At 35.3% G+C, this 17784-nt stretch overlaps 1 protein-coding gene across 1 annotated transcript in view; it reads right to left on the bottom strand.

Annotated features, from left to right (window-relative positions):
- LOC134542940 (neuropeptide CCHamide-1 receptor-like) overlaps nucleotides 1-17784 on the bottom strand; it is a 953117-nt gene that overhangs the window by 440830 nt on the left and 494503 nt on the right. The window contains exon 3 of the mRNA XM_063387552.1: nucleotides 7570-7652. The gene's annotated coding sequence lies outside the window, so the exon portion shown is untranslated. The remainder of the gene's footprint in view (nucleotides 1-7569; nucleotides 7653-17784) is intronic.

Here is a 17784-nt window from a genome sequence, read left to right as displayed (position 1 = left end):
TTTTATGCTACTAATATATTCTTTACTGTTATTTACAAAGCACAATATTGGCAAAATCAAAACCATCGTAACAATTCCATACACGAATTTGTATTTAATTAACTGGGCTATCCGACCTGTTATCCACACTTTTTGAACCTCTTGACAAAACACTTTTTTTTATGTGCCAATACGATTTATCTGAGAAAAATAAAGTAGCATAACGATTGAAGTTTTCACGAACATTTATGATGCATTTATTACAAACCAATCTTTTTGAACTTCAAATTATATATATATATATATATATATATATATATATATACATCTTGTAAATAGTAAAACTTTTTTTTTTAACGGGGTGGGTAATGTTTAGAAAACATGAGATCGTTAGAGACAGAAACACACATTAATACTATTCAGGTATATTGCAGAAGGTATTGGCCATGGCTTGCAAGTAAAATCTAACTCTTTTTATACCTAAAGTAATTTACAGAAACCATGGAAAACATGAATCGGTATGACTGGTTCGGAATTCTAGCCCAGATTTTTAATATCGTGTCGCTTTGCTTTATTGGCAATGATATATTTTAGTTATTGTAACGAGGCTAACACTTCAACATTATTATAAAAACCTTTCGGCACCTCCTACAGGCGTGAGTAGATTTATAAGGAATTATTTATTTTGGAAATGTTCTGAAAACTTTTACAAATTCCTGAAACAATTACAAATTTGAATGTACCTATTATATGAATTATATGTTCACCAATATTTAAAAAAAATATATATCTATTAAACATTTTCTTATACTCCAAGCAGTGAATATATATTAAATATTCTTTTTCTCAACTGAATGCATCCAGCATTTAATGTATAAACGAATTTATTATTATGCCTCCTGGTAGTTATTCAATTGGTTTAAACCTTCAAACAGTTTTTTTTTCCATCATTCGCAAAAATACGTGGTCGTTTGAAAATTATCTTTTGACAAAGATTTGTGGTAACAGTCAGATAGTCAAAAATAAATACGACTAAAATTTTAAATTCACTTCTTTATTTTTTCAGCCCCCTGTAACAATGGCTCGTATTATCAAAAAGAATTTTAAATGAAGTTTTGAATAAAAATTATAAAATGAACTCACAATTTGAACGGAATTGATTGTGAACCTACTAAGGGAGTAACGATTTTAGTTGTAATTTAACCTCTCTTTTTTCAACCCCTTGCAGCAACGGTTCATATATGCAATAAAAATTAGTTTCAGTCAAAAGTTTTGGGCAAACGTTGTAAGATTAATAAAAAATTCGTACGGATTCGATGTTGTGCGTAGAAAGGGAGCTTTAATTTTTTCGTCCTCCGACACTTGTTTATTCCAACCCTGGCAGTAATAGTTGGTCGTATATTTTTTTGAATAAAACATGTTATGTATAGTAATTTAAGGTTATAAAAAAGTATTCAATATTGTAAATGTGTTGTGTATACGGCTACATTAGTGTTTTGAGACATTTAGACTGTTAACTTGATCATTTTTAAATAGCTAAGCAAAGAGAGAAAACATTTAAAATGGAACCATGCATCTAATTTCTTTAAGGAATAATGTGTGTTATGGTGAAATTATACATAATATAAAATTCGAACCTGATAACTTTGACAAAGTTTTACAAAAAAATTAAAACGTTTTTCTTAGTTTACATAATTTTTCAAACCTTAGAAGAACTTTCCTTAGCGGAATGTTAAACCATAGACCAGTATCCTAACATTTATGTAGGTGATTCAAAGTATAAGCAAAATAGTCATATTAAAGGATTTTTTGGTGATACAAGATATATATATATATATATATATCAATCAATCAATATTTCGTGAAATTTTGTTAGTAACAGAGCTATTGAAGTTTAATTTTTACTAAATGGGCTAAGATACACATTTTTTCAGTAGTTTTTTTTCTGTTTAATAGATATCTAAATTGGATGAAAAATTTAATTTCTTTGGAGTCAGTATCAAAGCATTAAAAATACATACATTACTTTAAATCTGGTCAAGACATTGTAACTATATTTTATGTTCTATTAACTATTAGTTACAATATTTACTATCTAACATTTAAAAAATGGCACTGTGTATAATAGTCTCGATATTTAATTCGCATTTTTGCGCCGTAACTATTGCTGAAAACTAACCAGTTATTATGCTACGAGTTTATACAGTTATATATATGAACTTAAAAATTTCAAGTTATTTATCCCTTATAGTTTAATTTCGTCAAAAATTATTAGAGAGCAGTTAAGATTTTATATTTTATATAAAATTATGTAATTATTCTACTTGTACTAACTCTTTTTAATAATGAATACAATCAAACATTATATCCAAATATGTATATGTGTATATATATATATATATATATATATATATACACATATACATATTTGGATATAATGTTTGATTGTATTCATTATTAAAAAGAGTTAGTACAAGTAGAATAATTACATAATTTTATATAAAATATAAAATCTTAACTGCTCTCTAATAATTTTTGACGAAATTAAACTATAAGGGATAAATAACTTGAAATTTTTAAGTTCATATATATAACTGTATAAACTCGTAGCATAATAACTGGTTAGTTTTCAGCAATAGTTACGGCGCAAAAATGCGAATTAAATATCGAGACTATTATACACAGTGCCATTTTTTAAATGTTAGATAGTAAATATTGTAACTAATAGTTAATAGAACATAAAATATAGTTACAATGTCTTGACCAGATTTAAAGTAATGTATGTATTTTTAATGCTTTGATACTGACTCCAAAGAAATTAAATTTTTCATCCAATTTAGATATCTATTAAACAGAAAAAAAACTACTGAAAAAATGTGTATCTTAGCCCATTTAGTAAAAATTAAACTTCAATAGCTCTGTTACTAACAAAATTTCACGAAATATTGATAAACATAAACGATCAGTGACGTTCATATTTCTTATTTAAAATACATCAATATGCTGGTAGTGGCACAGAAAGCTGCGCTCACCTCTCGCAAAGTTCTGAGCGCCTGATACCCGGCTCGCCTGAGCTCCGTGGACGCTCGGGCCACCCCCAGGGGACCCGGGGGAGCAGCCAATGAGGACAATGGGGCGGGCCCATACTTGGCAGTAGGTCTCGTGGAGGGAGTTCAAAGCAGTGAAGGGGAAGCGGTCGGTGATCTGCACAGGTCGTGCAACTGCGAACCGACCTGAGCGCGCTTCGAGGGTTCCCAACCGAAAGGTTTCGGCCCCTTTTTTTACCAAACACGGGGCCGTAAGGGGGAAGTTCTGCCCCGGAAGGGAAGGTGGGGAGGTGGTCGTCGGGACGTGTCCGCGCATCGCACGGAGAGAGAAACCCCCCAAAGTGTGTGCACAGTTCCACTCTTCCTTGCTCCTGCGGTCGCCTAACCAGCATCGAAGGCTTCCTTCCTCTCGCCTCTCGGGCTGGAGTAGCCCACTCTCCGCTGTGGAGAGAAAATTCCACCTCCTCCCCCCTACCTTTTATCCCCCAAGCTCATCGTTACGATCAAATATGTGTATTTACTTATCGATTATCGTTCTTTCTCAACAGTTTCGTACTCTCAGATTTTTTTCCCTGACGTCACGAATCATTAATGATCTATATTTTTTCTCAACGAGAAGGCTTTATCTTCCAAAATAATTTTTTTTTTTAAATTTTAGTTCATACTTTGTGTATGATTTTCTGTATTTTTGTACGTAATTTTTCAAATGTGGCGTTATGCGCGCCCATGAGTCACAAGAGAGAAGATGAAAGCCTAAATTATTCAAACTTCGGCATTACATCCATCGTGTTGTACCTCACAATCGAGTGATGACACACTGAATGTAAATACGAAAATACAATAAGCTCCCAGGGCCCATTCAGTGAAACGGTACGCCAATTATATAGTGTTTATAGTGTTTATGTTTTTGTGTTTATTGATCTATTAAAGATACTATTAGTAAAATTACACGTTCATTACAAATTTCACGAATTATTTTTCATTGCTGCTCCGAGTTTATGATTTTAGTTTAATGCATGGTTTTTTTTCTAAAGTGTCGTTGTTAATTAATTATAGGTACAGCTTTTCTGACTCACAACTGATCTATTCTCTGTGCATTATCAGTGCAGCCGAGTTGATTTGTATTGCAATTACAAGTGTTATTATACTATCAATAATATAACCAACAACAACGACGACAGTTAGTAATTTTTTAAAACACTGGGAATCCAACGTAACTCATTAATCTTTTGTGGTCACTCATTTTATTTCGTGGTAGTTATTTTATTTTGTTTTGTAACATGCCTGTGGCTGGCTGTCTGATATCCGCGTCAGCCACTCACATTTGTTTTGTGAATTATTTTTCCTTTTGTATTTTCTATATGTTTTCGCATCTGTATGGGGCCAGCCTGTTCTGGCTTATTCTGTTAGCGGGCACTCAAAAAAATTAATACAAAGTAAAATTGTAAAGTATTATTTTGAGCATATAATTGTTACAATTCAATTTTTGCTTGAGTTGGTTTGGTGTAAAACAAACATATGTTCTGAAATGTATTTCCACAGGCAGGTACACCACTGAACTACCACTCTAAATAAGCCCTTGACATTAAGAAAACTCTTCCGTGAGTGAAGTCTTGGTTTGCTTGAAGGATAGCTCATGAGCGGTGGGGTTAAATTACCTGGTAATTTGTTGTACTCTCACGTCACAGTTTGGGTTAATAAACCATCCCCGAATAGAACAAAAAATTTTAACTGAATTTATAAATAATTTTATTTAAATATTTTGCTATATGGTATTTCTAATAAATACATACTTGAAAACTCTCTACCATTGAAAGTTTATTTTGAGGTTTATTACGAAGCAAGGAATTTTTTATTTGAATTGAAAGTAATAAATCTAAATATTTTTTTTATGAAAAGGCACGAATAAATACCATCTTCCCAAGGTTTCATATCTGGTTACAGTTTGTTATTTACTAACGGGCTCCAGTTTTGAACCATCCCAAGGAAATATGTCCCATATTATTTAGATGCGAGAAGAACAAATTTCGTGATAATGAGAACAATACACACATATTGATTCGAAAAATTGCTCCTGAGCAACAATGAACTCATATATGGAAGCTACGCTGCACGTTGCGGCTAAATATTTAACATCCATAGTCTAAATATGAACCTTTTTTTTTTGTTAGACAGCGGTCGAGAGTGCTCAAGATATTCCATGCGTTCTGAACCCAAAAATTATTGTTTATGGGTCCCCGGAGGCTGTGATCGCTACCGAGTCACGCTATGTGTCGCGGGTTTGAACCCAGCACATGACTAACTCACCAGCGCTGTTGGTACGGTAGTGTTCCCGGAGGTTCCATCGCCTGCATTTCTGTTAATAGCCCTGGTACGTAAAACCCTATTAAATCGAACTCTTATTTTGTACCTCTTATCTACATATTATCATTAGTTATGCCCAAATATTTAACAATTCAAACTGTATGAGATAAATTATGTTTTTATTATAGTTTCAGTATTACTTCGTAGTTTCGCTTAACTATTTAAAATTTATTTTAAAAATGGAAACAATCTGAAGGTGTCTCGAACAACAGTTGTGTCCTGTTTGTATTTTCATATTTTATGATTTGATAATTGCTTCTTTTTCACCACATTTGAAGATAACTGGAAAAAAGGAGGGAGAGGACCAACTTACTCAAAACCTAATATGTAGTCTAAGTATAAAATATAAAATTAACATAAAGATTAGTGCTTGCAAAAAATATCTGCATTGAGATTAAATCAGAAAATTATGCTTTAAAGTACTCACACGTAACATTAAATGAAGAAAATACTTATTAAGGGATCAGAGAAAATTTTTGTGTTAATTTTTTTTTTTTTTGGCCTCGAATCCGAAGGAATGACACAGTTTATGATTACTATGCTTTTTTTAGTTTTACTCTTTGGTAATTTTCACCAACTATCAAACAAACACAATTTCCCCCCTCCTTTTTATGACATCAATTTGTTTAATTTAACAGTTTTCTTTGACTTTGACGTATTTTGTTACGATAACCAAGCCTCAACCGGGTCACGAATGCAGACTCCCTCGCACTGAAAGCCGGCGTGCCTGAAGAAGTGGCAGGAGGTCTGCATCTGGTCACGAAAGCTGACGATCTTGATGCTTTGGATTACTCTACTGACTTCTCCATTCGTGCTTGTTCTCAGGAAGTTGAGAAGGAAGCAGGATGGAAGGGGGTGAGTTGGGGTACTGCTCTTGGCAGTGAAAAATGTCTAACTTAGACTGACTTATTCTACAGGTTTATAGATCACTGCCTGACATAGTAGACAGTTATAACGTAATCTTGCTGCAACACCATGGACCGCCTATAAATCCTCTGAAACAACCCCCGTGAGGTAATAAAAAATATTCCGAAAAATATTCCTTTCGGGCACTAGAGACGTTCCTATGTTTACTCTGAAAACATGGTTTCTTGATTCCTTATGGTTTCTGAAGAATCACCGTTAATATATTATATTACAATACCTGTGAAATAACGCCGCCGCCATTTTGTTTCCTTTCCCTTGTGGGTCTGTGTGTGTAGGTATATGATTTGGAGAACTTAGTTCAATTTTTTAAATGGTCGAGTACGTTAGGTTAGTTATATTTAAAATACTTCAAACAATGCGGACTGTCGGTTGAGTTGGTACAGCTGCATAAAAATATGAATAATTAAAGAGGGGTTTATTACTCAACATGACTTCACGCTGCTGTAAATAAGGCATGGCTGTTGTAGCTAGTGCACGGACACTGCAAGCAAATACAGCACTCTGTTGGAGCGGTGCTTATTTGGATTCCTGTCGTTTCATAGCCCACTTATATTTTTCACAACCTATACCAGGCCTAAATCCGCAATCGTGGCAGAATTGGGACGACATAATCGCAACCGCTCCACAAACGTCACTTTATTCGAGACAATCGCACATCAATTCGACATCAAGCAAACGAATTGCATTTTTTATAGCCGTCATTGTAGAATTTGTGTTTTCAAAATTATGTTTAGAGAAATTACATCTTCGTGCTAGTACATGGCTGATAAAAATAATAATAGTACGTCAAATAACACCTAAGGGTTCCTTCTAAGCATGCAACTTAAAAAGCGTTATGTTATTGTAACCAAAATATATTCCAGAGCTGTTATATCTCACACACCATGTTTGATTACGTCATTTTCTTGTAATAGATACTTTTCAATTGCCTTTTTCAGTAAAATTATCACGATATCTTGCATTTTGTGTTTCCTTCCTAGTTTTATAATAAAATATTTACAAAGTGTTATATGCTCGAAGTAAAATCTTGCGAGTGTTCGTAGTTATGATCGCTTGCATGATATTTATCTTACAAATCACAAATAACGTTTAATAAATATCTGGTGGCACAATTTGCAACCAAACAAATAATGCAAGAGCACTACCTTGATCAACTTAAAATAATTACCTTTTTAATAATAATCATCACAATAAAATGAAAAAAAATGTTTTGTGGGACCAAAATTAAGTAATGCGTAAGAAGCCGACCTACCTGTTGCAAAATTGAGGCATACAGAATGAGTAAAAATTCGACTGCTTATCTTCGTCTCCAGGTTCCTCACGAAAAAGAACAATCTGAAAACATACACAGAAAAAAACAATTCTGTACTAAACAAAAGATTCATTAAAAAACAGTTGCCAAAAATTCTAAAATAGTGTGTTATGCTACAAGAAATATATTGTAACTTTTTACAACACATGACTATGGTTATTTTTGCATATATGAAATACGTTTTTACGTTTTTCGAGAGTATTCTGAGTATTTCTTATGCAAATGGGCGCATAGTTTTATAATTTAATATATGGTTTATTAATCCATAATTTTAAAACCATGTAAATGATAATCGAATATTCAATAGTTGGGATATTTTGTTTTATTATGCTTATTAATGTGCGCAGTTAATACTGGAAAGCAATTCATGGAAAAGATTACAAAAAAATTTAACTATTGGATGTACTCGGACAACACAAAGCATAAGTTCCCGGGTTAGATTCAGAACCCAGTAGTAATGTGAACACTACTTTGTAGTGCTACAGTTTTTTTTTTTCATTTAAATGTACAAATTACAAGTATCTGTAATTTTTCATGAATATTTTTGTTATATTTACAAAACAAATGTACAGTGTAAACGAATTATGGGCTAAAGTGTTTCCCAAGACACTTGAGTGCCTGGGAAGATGGAGATAAACTTTAATTTTTCACGCTTTTTTCTCATTTGTTGTTGTCCTCCATTATTTAAACAACAAAAAAATACATCTAGAAATTTTGCAGTGGCTGTAAAAATGTATCAAATTAAACATTACCTAGACCCAGAGTGTTCCATTTTAAATACTTGCTTTATCATGTGGACACCATCAGACTCTGTACTCACCTAGGCTTGCACGTATCAGATAAACATATAAATATTAATATCTGTTTATGCTGGAGAACATACGACTTACACGGAGTAGTCTATCTAGGTTCACCTTTTTTGACCTAGTATCATGCTTTTTTGTGCTCTGACAGAATGGAATAATATTTAAATAGACTGATAAAGCATCGTTGGCATCGTTAGGTTACTTCATTTTTTATGTAAAATGTTTGTAAGGCTTTACTCCGAAGGTAAGAAGTGACTTGGCGAATGTGAATCAAAATGTAACATTTCATATGTAAAAGTACTTTAACTAATTACTAAACGTGGAAATATCTCTGGCAAATAATGTTAGTATCAATCTAGAAATAACATAAAATAAATGTGTATTGGTTCGTTAACTCAAGCTCGCTGTGAGTAATTTGTTTTTTATTGTTATTATATACGATAAAACGAGACGAGCAGTAAAGTTATTTATGGTTCCGTTCTTGCTGCTCACCCATTTCCGGAATGAGAAAGGAGTAACAAAGTTCATTTATCGGCCATGATTAGTTTTATTATTCATTATACTCAGAGGAAGCTTTAGTCAATCAAGTAGTCATTAAGTCGTGACAACTTACTTCCTCTTTCCAATTGTGTGGTGGGCGTTTTGAATTAATACCACGTATCTCTTGTCATCCTATAACTTTCAAGAGAAATAATACTTTAGGGAACAACTTAAACTCCAGAAAAGTAAATCAAGTATTGTGTCCATATTTATATATTACTAGACGTATTTATATACGCATTGAATTTTAGGGCTAAATTTCTATGTAGATTAGCAGTCATGTTGATTGAAATTCTTCATAATGTATATCAATTTATTGAAGCTTAATGTTTACCTTTCTAGAATGAAATAAATCGTAGTGTACATAAACAAAGTAAGACATAATCCAATATAAAAAACATTTGGCTACAGAATCATCACGAAAAAAAAGTTGAAAACATAAATACTACGACTTTGGTATAAGTCCTTCTTAAAGTTGATATAGGTACTTCTTTGAATTTGGAGTGGAATAATTATTTTATTGCTAATAATTGAGAAAATATTTATGTTGGGATACTAAGCGTCTTAATATTGTTTAATTAAACAAAGCTATACAACCATCGCAAACTTGTAGCTCCGTAAAATAATTTTTCTGAAAAATAGATGGCAAAACCATTTCTTAAAAATGTATGGAAAATAGATTTGTTACCCTCGATTATTTTAATAAAGTCCCATACAGCAGCTGCAAGTTTTGCAGAGTTCTTATAAATGTTGTATAACTAAACACTTTTAAGACGCTAAGTGTTTAATATTAAACACTTTATTATTTGCAACAAACCAACCCTAAAAATCACTTCAGACTATAAGACAAATTTATATTCTTAAATTATTTCTTCGTGGATAACCTGCAGCTGAAGTCTGTTGGTTGAACTCTCACTTAACCTGTATAACCGATTATGACTGTTGGAGGCCATAGTACACACCTAAGCTAAGGCAACTCAGGGCGCTATGCTCGCTAAGTTCGCTATGTTCGCTATGTTGGCGACGTCGCCAGGTGTTTGGTTCTCGGCTATTTTGCTAAAACGTTGCGTAGATAAACGAAAACATATAATTTCGCCAGTAATTGTACCGTACTTCTGCGTTTGCTTTAAATTAGTATCATGGTGACGGAATATTTTATTGAAGAAGTACGAAAATATCCATTTTTATAAAAATAACACGATGGAAGAATATAAAAGGCAGGATATGCAGGACAATGCCTGGGATTTTATTTCAAAGGAATGCTATCAAACCGAGTTACATTTATTCTGAAATAATCCATACATTTACATTTGGCTTCGTCTTCACGCAACTGCTTCATCAAATTATGAAATTCATCAAATTTATCTCTTTTTAGATTAGCTTCATGAACCTATTTCTTTTTACGTATACATGATGTGAGAGCCAGCAGAATATTATCGTCGTCGGAATCATTACTTGAATCCTACTGCATGCGTCTCTCCGACATCGCGAACTAGACTATCCTGTGTGGCCACCTGGCGCAGCGAACATAGCGAACATCGCGAACGTAGCGAATATAGGGTATTCGTCTTTGTGGCCAAAAATATTACCACGTAACTGCCCTTAAAAGTATTACTTTCCCTACCTTAATTTACACTGACCAAGGACTGGATTTTATCACTTTCCATTCCGTGGAATATGTCGGGCTGTGGAAAATCCTGAGTTGCCTGCAGAATTTTCCCTTAATTTAATACTGGCGCTCGTCCTTTTCTCTTATGTAGACATCCCTTACGCTTCGTTTTGCCTTGGAATTCGTGTGAGAATGACAGGAGAAGCAATAACGCAGCGAGGGGGTGGTTTACATTACGGCCTGCCATTCCCATGCTGCTTTTAACCATACACGATGGATGGTGCTATCTGTCACTGAGATAAATTATTTTCTGCCAAAAATGGTGGTACTCTATTTAATAAAATATTCACCCATGCATTTTTTTTCTTTTCTTTTTTTTTCATATTTCGTTAATTAGGGATTCCGTAATATAAAATGTAGGGCTCAGCGATAGAGAAACAAATGAGATAAGATTTTTTTCTTAGTTTTTAACTTCGCCGTCTATGAAGTTCGATTTTTCAATGCGTGTAAATTTTAAACGGTTTTGTAGAATGTTGGTCGTAATTCGTCACAAAATAATGTTTCTTTACTTTGTAAACATTTCGTGTCAGGTGGGGTAAAGCTTTTAGTTGATTAGAAATATCGTCGTTTACCGAGTGCCGTGTCTTTTGGTATTCTGTAGAGCGTGAACGTAACGCTATTTCGTTACGCTTACGTAGTGAAGTACTTCCGGCATGATACATGCTTAAAGAGCACCAAGCAAATTTCAGGGGCTCCTTTACAGCTTCTATCATATTGTACTTTTCCATGCAAAAATTAGCGACGTAAAAATTTTTTTGCAATTATTTCGCTTCCATATTTTTTTTTTCAATTTTGTTTAGTGATTTCAATTGAAACAATCAAAAAATATTATTTCATAGTTTATAAATGGTTTCATCAATAAATAAGGTTTTTTATTTAATGGTTGTTAGAAACTTGAAGACATGTTATATTTTAACACTAGCATGAACGATGACCAAGTATGTAATTGTGTGGTAAACGATTTTAAATTAATTGTGTGCACTTGGATTTTGTTAAAATTATAATATTGGTAACGCATTCATAAAAAATGTGAGCGAGATTTTCAATACTCATCAGTGATGTGTAAACATCTAACCTCGGTAACGAGGAAATTTATGTGTTCTCATGTTGCAAATAAACTTAGCAAAATTCGCGTTTTCTCGTGTTGCGAAGACACTTATACTACGAAACTCAGACACGAGATTTAACGTGAACTCTTTAAAATTAAATCTATAATACCTACAATTTACTAGCCAGGAAAATTGTGCTGGAACAAACATGGCTTCATAGATTTTTAACATGTTGTTAGTTCTCCAAAGCATTACGAACATGGTTCTATCTTTTAAGTATTTTTTCTAACTTAAAGTTTCCATATAATAGATACATGAAAAAAATTACCTGAAACATTTTTAAACACATGTTATTACATGTTTATTTGTTTTTGCTTAAAATAACAGAAATCAGTCTTTAAATACGTCCTACAAACAAACCTTAACATTATTGAGCTAATTCAACATGGTGTCAAATGTAAGTAGGCTAACAGTTTGTTGTGCTCTGCAGTATGAAGATCGCTGCACTATCTCTACATTTCATTGTTAACTAAGGATTGTCAAAATTGTTATCCCAGCATATTAACGTATTTTTTAAAGTTGTAATTTTTATGACTATAAATTATAACATAAAGAAATAAAAGTACAGTTATACTAATATAATATTTATTTTTACTACATATGCACGGTGTAAATTCTGCGATGTTCACGAAATAAATATATACGAATGAATCACGTGGGTCTGTCATCTTTACGAGATTTCTGAGACATCCAGAGTAGGCAGCAACGTGTCTTCGCATTTTCACTCTAATTGACTTCCATTCCATTCACGAAATTACTCTTACCAAATGCCGTATACCGAGAGCTAAGTTGTTTACACATTAAAAGTTGAGTTTTTCAATAACCTTCTTTTACCCGTCAAAATGAGTTACTGCATTTTCATAATATTATTTGAAATCTATCTGGAAATCTTTGCTGGAATCGTAAACGTGGCTTTCCACCATCACACGCAGATAGCAGCACATTTGCTAAGTCGATCATCGAAAAATGAGCTCGCAAGACGGAAATTTTAAACAATTAGAAACAGATCCGACAAAAGCGAAAAACACTTGAATAAAAAATAAACCCCAGATTATGGACTTGATTATCGACAAAAATTTTATTTTCATAAAAATAAAATCTCTTAATTTCTTTCTTCCTCTCTTTCTCCCTCTCTCCCTCTCCTTCCCCACTCCTTATCTCTTCATTCTCTTACATTTACGAATTTTCCTGGGGAGTCTTTATTGTTCCGAATAAAATCACCCGACCTCGTTTTTAGGTTGGTTTCTGAAAGACTCAGACTAGCGTTTCTTTCTCTTTCTCTCTCTCTCTAATTTGAAACTGGCGTTTCGTTCGGGGAAAATTTACGCTTGCGATCGTTAGCGGGTTTTATCCATTCCGATCTTACGTCGTCTTGTATTACCCCGCATTCCCTCTTTTGCGAGCGAACCCTGATCACTTACTTCCTCGTCGTCTCTCTTAGCTCAATCCTTTGGCGGAACTGGCAGGCGCGTACAGATCTATCGTCTTCTAGACAAAAATTCAGCAAATGAAATCCGCGGCCCTTCGTAATTCATCTGGGTGTGGTCGTAACTTCCAGCTAAGCACACCCAGCAATCACAAGAAATGTCTCAATGAAAGGGGATTGTGATTGGCCTTAATTGAGATTAGATTCATAATGACTTCATTTTTTATCTTCCTGGAGAATATTTTGTTTTAAAATTATTTCTATGTTGAGTACCTACTTGAAGCGGGCATAGATAATTATTTCCCTGATTTAATTACTGATTGGATGATTGATTGATACTTACCACTTAGAATACATACAAGCAGTTATACCATTTTTAAAATATCTGTTTCAATGTTTACCTAATAAATAAGTGTACATGATTTTGCCCTTTATCCATATATAGCCACCTACCCTGGCTTCGAACGGATGCGATCTACTAATGTGATATCTTCTAAGATATTAATTTAAATTATATGGTGTAAGTAACCATTTTGATCAGTTTTTTTACCTAATGCAACTTATATGTTTCATTTTACAAGTATTAATACTATGTCCATCAAAATTGTTTTCCAAATGTGGCTACGCAAGTAAACCATAATTATTTTGTTTACAAGTAATTTTTATCTCTGTGATATTTTCTAAGATATTCATTTAAATGATATAGTGTAAGGTTAATTTTCATCAAAACAAATTTCCTAAGGTAACTTACTTATTTAATTGGTAAAGTATTAATATGATGATCAAAATAGCTTCGGAAAGAACTAATATTTTTTAACCAATTTTAAATGGTAAAAATAGTTACTGTGGGCCATCCTTAGAAGACAGACGTATGTATGATATCGACGACTTTACTGTAAGCCCTTTTAAGACATAAAATTCTATATTAAATTTAATTGATGTGTCAGTCATGTATAAGTTCAGCACAAGCCATGTTAAGCATTCTAAAAGCGTCATTTTATGACTATTACTAAACATCGAGATTTCTCCTCTAATATTTAAAAATTAAATATAAATGTATTGCATATATAAACCTTCCGGGAAAATGTATCTAAATGATGATAGAAATCACATAAAAATCCACTGTGTAGTTAAGAGGAAGTAAACAAACAGACAAACGCAGATAGCGACTTGGTTTTATACCATTTGGAGAAGAACATGATTTGATCTTTTAAGAATTTTTTCTTTGTTTATATGTCTAGAATTCTAAAACCCAGAAATATCTGAACTAATTTTTTTCCTGTTTTTCAAACTGCAGCTACAAAAACTTTTACCATTTTACAATTAATTCTATATGAACTCATTTTACTTCCTCCCCCCGCAACGACAAACCATATTTAATATTCCGCACAGCTATTTTCCATCAGAGAATTTGCGGCTTTTAATTCTTTCCTGCATAATTTTGAATTTCATTCACTTTTTCTTAATGAGAAAGAGTTTTAAGTTCGAATTTGTAAAACCGTCGTACGTTAATTATTATTTTTTAATCAAAGCACTTTTATCTATTTCACTGCGTGCTTAATAACACTGCGATTACCACCCCTGGTGCATTATGGTTGAGTGGTCAGATCACACGCATCCCGGCGTGGTCAAACTTGAAATTATTTTGCGAGTGCGAAACGTGGCGGACGTTTCCACCAACACGTAGGGTGTCTTCTCGGGGTGCTTCCGTTCACCCCACCCATGCATTCCATCACTGATCCGTTTTAAAATTCCATCCTCCATTCGTGTCTAAAGACTTCGATGTCATTGAAACCATCCTATGTATAGTTACGCTCATCACTCACTCACTGACTTTGTAACGAAGATAGGAGTATCATGAAACACAAATATTAGACTACTCCATACAGATATGTATATATATTACGTTGTTCTTGTGTACGACGTTGATGAACTCCGACATCGTTTGACCGATCGCCATGAAAGTAAGTACATCGAAGAATTTATTCCATGGAGGTTTTTATTCTATCCACTGTTTTTTTTGTAACTCGCCGCTAGATGGCGCTGCAGTGCATCAACTACTATACCGTTCAACCAATCACCATGGAAATTGGTACACATAGATAATTAAAAATGCACAGCATAACCTTCAGTTAATATCTGTTCAGAAAAAAACTGCGACCAAGCAACAATCCATGCAAGAGAGCTATAGAAATTAATTTTCGGTCAAAATAGTAATACCTACCAAGAAAATGAAATAATGAGCGCGTGTGGGACCGAGCTTCGAGAAGCTCGTGTTCACAATGGTGCGATACCCAGCTGTCGCGTCGCATCGCTCGCGTCGCGTCCGTCCCCGCCGCTGTGGTCGGGACGGCGCCTCTGCCCGCGCGGGCTGACGCGACGGGGAAATTGAGGTTCGGAACGCGGTTTCTGGCCGGGGAGCCTCCGAGGACCCGCGCCGTAATCGGGTCGAAGCGGGCCGGCGAGATGGTGGGGGGAGGGGGGAGGCGCTAGTTGGCAAGCCGGACACCCGGAGACCGTCGGTGGAGCCGGAAGAGGGCTGGAGGCGGGGGGGGGGGGGGGGGGTGGCAGCCCAGTCCATTCGCTAAGTCGTTAATCTCCGCGGCGCAGGCCCGCCCACGACTACACTCCCAGGGCGAGAGAGGTCACCATTGATTGCCCGGCTGCTTCTCCGACCATCCAACACCCCTCTCCCCCTTCCCCATACCCGCCGACCAACCTCCAAGGGGCACGTCATACCATCGGCGACTTCCGAAATGGTCCGCGAGACATTCCCCGGTCGAGCTCCGAGTTCCTACGCCACCACCACCCCCCAACTCACACCCCTTCTCCGACGACCAAGCAGTCCACAATAGCGTCGTTGCGATCAATCCCCGACGAGCGTCAGCCATTTCGGGTGCGTTCACACTTACCGCAACACCGTCGCGTCAACAACGGCTACTGGGAGCGCGCATCCACACACACTTCGACGCGAAACGTTCGGACGTTGCGTTCTTTGCGGACCGCGAGCGAAGAGCGGGCAGTGCGTCGACCTCAAACCGCGAGAACCGTTCAGGTTAATTGACAAATGCAGCTTGTAGAGGTGCTGATCTGCAGTCCAGATCGGGGGTAGAAAAATATGTTTATATATGAGCGAGTCTTAGTACCTCCAAGATATGTGTAACATCTAACCTGGATAACGAGCAAATTCGTGTGTTATGGTGTCTTAAATACACTTCGAAACTTGGACAGGAAATTTTACGTGGTATTCTATAAAAATAATGCCGATCAAGATGATTAAACGCAAATTGTGTTTTCAACCACATTTCTTCACGCGAATCACGTGTAGTTTCCTCATCCGTCGCTAGAATTCGCTGCCGGAGCACCTACGTCTACTATTGGATCGTTTTATTAGAAGACCACAATGTTTGACTATATTATGAAACGGCTCTGATAAAGCGAAAAAAATATTGGTAAAAATACTAAGCCCCAGCTTTGGACCTGATTTTCGACAAGTCATTTTATTAAAATACTACCCGCATTGTTAAAATTCATTAAACAGCACCTTCGTTACACACTTCCGTTCCATACGACTTCCATTCCATACCAAGAGCTAAGATGCTAACAATTTAAAAATAAAAATTGTGGTTGCGTAGGCTTATGGCGTAGGCAACTTGTTAACATTTTCTTGGAGGAAAAAAATATTAAGGCTGAACAGTGGGTATTTCTCCACCCACTACCGCGATATGGTCAAAGTACGGAACATACACAGTGAACTGACGCATCACGACGCAAAATTGTGAAACATACTTTAGGAGTTAGGAATCTCGCGTTACCTTGTGTCGGGAGTGATGGCAACAAAGTCAGCCGACACGCTTACACCGGGTGCGTCTTCGACTTTATGACTAGTGAGTTGCCCACGATGGTTTTGGATGCCACTCGTCTAAGAATTAACGTTTTTGTTTTTAATTTTTTAATTGTTTTACTATCCTAAAGGAAAAACTCTCACGTCACACAAATTTTGATTTATTAACATACAATTTTTTTTTTAACTAATGTTTATAGAAAAATCACTCGGCAAGGAAAACCAATGTTTAAGTTTCAAATATAAAATTTTCAATGCTTTGCCGTTGCAAACAAACGAGGGAAGTGGGCATTCTGCCCGGTGCCAAACGCTCACGGAAAGTATCATGGAAATTGTTAAGTTCGAGAAGTCCGGTGACAGGAACACATAAGAGGGTTTTTTAATCGGGCAGCACCCGCTAAGCTTCGTCACTTAGAGTTATGAAGTGTGTCGTAGGTCGAAACGACCCCGCAAGAACACGGCTGTCCGTCGTCACTGCCGAGACCGTAGTACCCGAGCGTTTACGACCGTAAACGTAGTTCATCGCGTAACTTCGAGGTCGAAATAGGAAAAGGGAGGGGAGGGAAACCACCACTTTAAAGATTTTTTTAAATATTTTAAAAGTCGCTGACCTAACCCATCCATACATAGATATTAGTTACGATTGCACAGACGTACGAAAACTTACCCTCTCAGAAAAAGAAGGGGGGGGGTTCTGTAAAATCTGTTTACGGACGATAATTTTACGTGATAACGTCATAAGAAAACATTTATGAAAAATT

This window comes from Bacillus rossius, assembly GCF_032445375.1.
Source record: "Bacillus rossius redtenbacheri isolate Brsri chromosome 9 unlocalized genomic scaffold, Brsri_v3 Brsri_v3_scf9_2, whole genome shotgun sequence".
In the NCBI taxonomy this organism is placed as follows: Eukaryota; Metazoa; Arthropoda; class Insecta; order Phasmatodea; family Bacillidae; genus Bacillus; species Bacillus rossius.
The sequence above is the reverse complement of the archived record's forward strand: the minus strand, read 5'-3'. Positions and strand labels throughout refer to the sequence as shown.